The 7,150-nt window shown below is 34.6% G+C and overlaps 1 long non-coding RNA gene across 2 annotated transcripts; it reads left to right on the forward strand.

The window, feature by feature from the left end:
• The first annotated feature begins 5,650 nt into the window (after positions 1 to 5,650).
• Positions 5,651 to 6,406, forward strand: LOC118736635. 2 transcript variants are annotated; one of them, XR_004992748.1, is made up of 2 exons: positions 5,651 to 6,023; positions 6,077 to 6,406. It is a non-coding gene; the product is annotated as an uncharacterized LOC118736635 (long non-coding RNA). The 2 variants fall into 2 exon arrangements; XR_004992749.1 differs by having other exon boundaries at positions 5,651 to 6,010.
• Positions 6,407 to 7,150: the final 744 nt, after the last annotated feature.

The raw sequence follows: 7,150 nt of genomic DNA on the forward strand, positions 1-7,150 counted from the left end.
GTTTTTTACCACCGCTGTGCCTTTTGTTCTGCAACAACTCATTCCAACTGTAGTTTTTGAATCCTTGAAACGCCCTTGTAGACCTTTGGTTAGAAGGCCGGTTGTCGAAAATGCTAAATTACGCTCTGCTAAGAAGTAACATAGCAATAGGTTCATTCCTTATCTTTTTGGACTAAAATCTGAAAAGTGTCAAAATGTCAGAGCATAAGCAAAATGCGCTCACTAAAAGAGAATAACAGGTAAAGGAACGCAAAAAGACAAATTTTTAGTCCAAAGAATGGCAACAACAAAGCTAACGTCAAATAAGAATGTAAATGTATGTACAAAACACCTTCACACAAGCACAAGCACAATAAACACTTACTATATAAATTATTTTTTGCCTCCTTCCAATTTCAATTCACTATTTTTACCTTTAAGAGTATTCTAATTTTTTGCGTATTCTTTAATTTCCGTTAATTTAAATTCAGTTGAGTTTGACACTTTTCAGGATTTTGCCAGATAAAATTCTTCTGACTAGATCTGACTACTTCGGACTGATGAGAGTCACTCTCACCGAGTGTTGCTCTCTCATTTTTGCTGTCATTTCCGAGTTAAGGAACGCTTTTTGGACTAAATCTGACTACTTCGGACTTTTTCTGACTATTTCTGGGAGATAAGGAACGCTCCTAATATTTCAGCCTTTTTTGCATTCATTATACTTTCAATGAAGTCTTGAAAAGAGTCGCTTACTTTTTTCTGACTATCTGCTGCTTCAGGTTTTTTGGTGCTTTTGCGAGCGTGCGTGTTGCAATAGATCAGCCCTTCCTGATTTGGATTTGAATGTGAAATTGCAAACAGTGCAACAAGCCTCGTAACCTCTAGTGTTTACACAAGCAGCCTTCGAACGCGGGATCTGTAGTCCAAGAATAAAAAAATGCACGTACGCTTGGTTCGCATCATATTTACGACATCTGTGTCCAAAGAATAAATATCTTTCGAACCAGCTGCTGCAAAAAACAAAGCTTGTAAGGATTTATTAAGAAAATAATTCGAAATAAGTTCTACTTACAAGGTTTAGTAGCAAATTTCCGAAAGTGTGAGCGTAAGTACTTACTCTACAAGCAAATAGTACGCTTTACACTGAATATATTTTGCATAAAGAAAAATTACTGGGAAGGTAAAAAACGTTATTTTTACAGAAAAAGCGTCCAAACGTCAACAGGATAACAAAACATCCAAATGACATTAAAAACGTTAACCTGGCAACGCTGAAAACAACCAATATTAGGTTCTTTCCCGTACGCAAAGCGAGATCTGGCGGATGCCCAAAACAGCCCAGAAATCATTCCCGTACTCAACAAAATGGTTAATAGAGAGCGAAAATTGGAACGTATTGGATCATAAGTGTCTTCTTCTTCCTGCCCGAAACAGCCCGGACTTTTTATCCGGGTAAAAATGAATAAAGTGTCAAAGTGCATATCAGCTGTTTTGTGTTTACATGTTGCCTGCATTTACTTGGTGCCTTTAAGGAATAGTGAATGTATTTTCAATTTTTATATACTTAAAACCAAATTTGTGAAACAAAAATTCAATTTCCAGAAGTTTGCATTTAAGTGACAAAGACAAAAACCACGCCAATCAGCTGTTTCTCAAATTCTGGGCACGAAATGTGGTTTTTATCGTTCCCGTACTTCTGGATTATGTTCAATTTTTGAGAGCAAGCTTTTCGCTTATTCTCTAATTACCGGATCCGGTCCGGATTGTTAGGGAAAGAACCTATTGATTCGTAGTTTTCTTCATCAATCCCACCAAAAAACAACCAGATGTTCAGCACAAAATGAAAACAAACAAGCAAGTGCAACAACAATTTCAAGGAACAGGCATCAGTGCTGCCATTTGTTTGGCATATTTAAACAAAGTTGATCTGAAACCCAACAATCCACAAATTAACTTATTGAAATTGGCCCTAAATATTTAACGTCACGATTGTTCATGTCATCAAATCTGTATCGTTCGTTCGATTTTCAAAAATGAGGTGTAAAATTAAAGAGCTTTGCTTTTAAGTGGTTTTAGTTTTTTGAAAAGGGTTGCCAGCTGTTAGAAAATCAAATTCAAATAATCGAGTTCTGAGATATTTGCGCTTAATTTCGTGAGATCCACTGTTCATGTACCAACACTTTTAAGAGAAAACGTGTGACGAAAATAATTTTCGTTTTGAAATAAACGGGCCAAGAGACGAGAAAAATAAAAGTCCCCTATAATTATTATGAAAAGACGTGAATAATTTCCATTTTAAAAGAAACGTGCCACGAGACGAAAAAAAATCTCATATAATTATTATGAGAAGACGTAAATCCTTTTCGTCCTGAAATAAACGTCCCGATAGACGAGAAAAATAAAAATCCTATCCTATATAGTTATTATAAAAAGACGTAATGATCTGAAAATATTCGTCCCGCAAGAGGAAAAAATATATTTCTTGTAAATAATTATACAAACACGAAAAAAATTCTCTTAAAACAAGGCGACGTTTTTGATCCCAAATATTAGGATAATAATTATTTTGGGTCTCTGGGTAATATTTATTTCCCCATACTTTGTTTTTTCATAATCCTCTTATTTTGCTAAATATCGCGAATTTAATACTAACAAAATTATTTCATCGAATACGCAGGTTCGATCCCTGCTGAAGTCTAGAAAAAAGAAATCTGATGAGGAGATGTGGTGATCTCCGAAATAGCTGCTATAACTTCTACCGCTTAGACTTTGTTGCATTTGATTTTTCCTAATTAACAATCGTGGTATAGAGCTGAATAAAAATATCAAAAATGAAATGTTAATAACATTGACAAATACATAGTTTAGGAAGAGCCTGCCTGAAACTATACAATGAAGCAAATAAGCAAATTGATGTATAGAAACGACAACAACAACCACGCTGTCGAGTTTAAATAGCGGAAAATCAGCTGCACTTGATAGTAATTGGTTGAATAAGGAAAATGAATTAGCAACAAGAGTGTACGGGGTGTGCATTGCTTAGTAGTTAACGCTTCTGACTTTGAACATCGATTACGCAGGTTCGAGCCCTGCTGAGGTCTAGAAAAAAGAAATCTGATGAGGAGATGTGGTGATCTCCGAAATAGCTGCTATAACTTTTACCGCTTAGACTTTGTTGCTTTTTGAATATTAAAAGTGAAAGTATATAAGTATGTACTTATATATGTTTACATAAATATATAATCTCAATCAAAGCTCGTTTGTTAATTTTGACATTTATCCTCTTCTTCGCCAAATAATCGATAAAACTAGGTTATTGGTTTAGTCTGAGATTTTTTTATAAGTACAGATTAACGCGGGACGAATTTTGTATGGCTGATCTCCTTTTCTAATTACATATTAGGGAGTGAAACTTAAAAATGAGGATAATCTACTCATACGTAAACGTAGTTTAGTTCAAAGTGACACCGGAAACTCTCAGATTATTAGCTGTCAAATTTGTTGTGCTTGTTATTCCCACATCTCAAGGAAAAGTTAAGTTCTTTCTCTGCCGTTTTTTGGTGTTTGGGGTTCTTTGACTAAATTGCACAGTTATTGCGTTTAAATCAAAATCATTTTGATATTATGCTCATGCTTGTGTTATTGTACAATAATTTGTGTTGGGTACGGCGACAACCGCGCAATTTTTATTCTGGTTTTGATTTTGGTGACCTGGAGCTCGTTTCTGTAACTCTTCTCTACCGATAGAATATACGTCATTCTCTACTTCTCATTAGCAGTAGAGAACAGGGCTGCGAATTCATATCTCAGTTCGCCTTGGTAGAGAATTTTTACAGCAACGAGCTACTGGTCGTGCTGTAAAATATGGACAAGAGCGTAGAAAAAACAAAATTTTTTAATAGACTTTTTTACGTTTTAAAGCTTACTTTAGCAACGTTACTCCAAAATAAGGTTTGCGCAATTTTATTGTGTAGTAATTTCCACAATAGGCGTGTTTTATTTGACGAGAAAATTAAGCTATTAGCTTATTTTGTATGGAAGACTTAGGGCCGGTTACTCAATGTCTGGTTAACACTAATCTGCAGTTAAACATCGTTATCGACGTCTTCGACTCCATGCATACAACAACAAGTCGGTAACGTCGATAACTATGTTTAACCGGAGATAAGTGTTAACCAGATATTGAGTAACCGGCCCTTAGCCAATATAGTTATGTTCGCGTTAAATAAAACAAGCCTAATATTGACTTGTACAAAGTCTTAGGTTGCGCAATGCTTTTGTGTGGTTTAGGGGCCCTATAAGTTTGTTCTTCGTTATGCAAATAAGCATATAGATTCTCTGTTTTTGTTAAAGCAGGAAAACTTTACTATAAGGGCGGTCGTTGAAGCGGCGGTGGGCAAAGGTGAAGAAAGCGTGGCACTTCCAACCCACCTTTTTGGAGAGGGCATAAGCCGCCATTGTCAGAAATGTTACTCGCAGCCACCTAGGCCCCCTATGGTTCCCTAGGACCACTTAGAAAAATGGCCGAATATCATAATTTTCATTTGCGACCACCCGCCAACCCGTTAAAGCAAGTAATTAATTTTTTTTTTAACTATGGATTTAATTATAAAATTTTAATTATTATTTGTTTTTCAAATAAAAGTTTAAAAAATAACAGTTGTGTTTGCTTTTGATAAACTTTGGTTTTTTTTCTGCTTGGACACTGAGGGCCGGTTTAGCAATGAATTTTTTATTTTTTTGTCAATGTTATTGTGGCTTGTTAAGATTTTATTTTTAATATTTTTATTGAGCTTTGTACCACGATTGTTTAATAGGAAAAATTGAAAAAGCAACAAAGTCTAAGCGGTAGAAGTTATAGCACTATTTCGGAGATCACCACATCTCCTCACCAGACTTCTTTTTTCAAGACTTCAGCAGGGATCGAGTTTTTTAGTTGAACTTAAGTCCAACTCAAGATTTTGCGTTTCACCAACCACTTTTTGACCAAATCTTAAGTTAAACTTAAGTCGCGGCCATCGGTGACTTATGATAAACTTTGATTGAGAAGCAAAACAATTTGTCGGAAAAATAAAATAAAGGCACAAAATGGATTTTGATTTGAGTTGGGAAGATGACAGTGATTCGGAATACGAAGAGGCACACCAGCAAATCAATTTCATTTGGACCGAAATTTATTCTCCTCTTCTTTTCTGACATTTTTGTTAATATATAGTTCAATATTTTATAATTTTTCGCTCAAATATTACTCTTTAAATAAACGAAAACTTGAACAAAATCTTAAACTGTTCTTAGCTAAGATTTTTCCAAACTACACCATTTCCAGTTGTAAATGCGAAAGCGTCAATTGTAAATGAGAATAGTCATTTTTAAATGAGAAAGCGTCAATTGAAAATGAGAATAGTCAATTGTAAATGAGAAAGCGTCAAATGAAAATGCGAAAGCGTCATTTGGAAATGAGAATAGTCAATTGTAGATGAGAAAGCGTCAATTGTAAATGAGATTAGTCAATTGTAAATGAGAAAGCGTCAAATGAAAATGCGAACGCGTCAGTTGTAATTGAGAATAGTCAATTGTAAATGACAAAGCATCAAATGAAAATGCGAAAGCGTCATTTGGAAATGAGAAATAAAAGTAAATTAATTGCGTACTGCATATATAATAGATGATTTAAATTCGCTTATCACTGATAATACTTAATCAATTATGTCGCTATAAAACGCGTTTGAAAACGGAATTTTTAAGTTTTCAGAAGGTTATGATCTTCATCTTTGCTGTTTGTAAGCTACGTCATATTAGAGTATGTACATAGATAAGAACAGGAAAATAAAGCTGGCCAATATTCGGATGAAAACGATGCCGGTCGAATTCCGAAAAACCTTCACGAATTACTTATATACATATAAATGTATGTATGTAGTTCATCTCGGATCAATGTATGTAGCTCGATAGAGAACACTCTTCGGTTTTATTTTCGCCGGGAAGTCTCAGTTGTTTTACACTGGCGGAAGAACTACTTTACGATTAAAAAGTATATAAATCAAGTATGTTAAAAATATGCATATATATAAATTACTTGGACATTTCATTAACAAAGTGCTGCGTTTAGCGCCATATTCCCCCATGCTAAACCCCATTGAAATAATCTGGGGAAAAATCAAAATGCATGTAAAGGGGCATATCTCAAACCCAGTCATAAATGGGCCAAACATTGTTGAACAACGGCTGCAATATTTGGAGAATTTGGTGGATGACGCGAAAACTATAATCCTCGGAGGAGACTGCGCGAGAGTATTTCAGCACGCAACATCTTTCCATGGAAATGCTTTATCTTTACAAGATATGCAAGTTGGGACATAATAAACTTGCATTTTTAATAACATCTAAATAATTTCTGAATAAAAACGAGTTTCTCATTTCCAAATGACGCTTTCGAATTTTCATTTGACGCTTTCTCATTTACAATTTACTATTCTCATTTTCAATTGACGCTTTCTCATTTACAATTGACTATTCTCAATTACAAATGACGCTTTCTCATTTACAATTGACTATTCTCAATTCCAAAAGACGATTTCGCATTTTCATTTGACGCTTTCTCATTTATAATTGACTACTCTCAATTACAAATGACGCTTTCTCATTTACTATTGACCTTTTCTCATTTACAATTGACTATTCTCAATTTCAAATGACGATATCGCATTTACAATTGACTATTCTCATTTCCAAATGACGCTTTCGCAATTTCATTTGACGCTTTCTCATTTACAACTGGAAATGGTGTAGAAGTTAAGTTTAACTTAAGTTTAGATTGTGAAACTGGCCCTGCTATTTTCTTTTTCAAGCTCGCGGCAACGCTGTACATATCACCATCGATAGTTTTCGATAGTTTAAAAAATCTATAGTTTCGCAACTCTACTATTCTGTGCCACTGTGATCAGTTTTTAAAACTTAAATTAGTGGTGACATAACCATAACCATATAAATCACCTTTTCCAACCAACCTTATGGCCAACGCCATAACCATAGCCATAGAGACCAATTGAACTTTAGTTTTCCGCCATAACCATAATCAGCTGATATCGGAAGTAGGAATGTTCGATATTTAAGAAAGTATCGATATCATGAATTGATTTAATTCTTTGCATGTAAAATCGACATGGTGATA

Source organism: Rhagoletis pomonella, unplaced genomic scaffold, assembly GCF_013731165.1.
Source record: "Rhagoletis pomonella isolate Grant_MI unplaced genomic scaffold, Rhpom_1.0 Rhpom_scaffold_00003, whole genome shotgun sequence".
NCBI classification, from domain to species: domain Eukaryota; kingdom Metazoa; phylum Arthropoda; class Insecta; order Diptera; family Tephritidae; genus Rhagoletis; species Rhagoletis pomonella.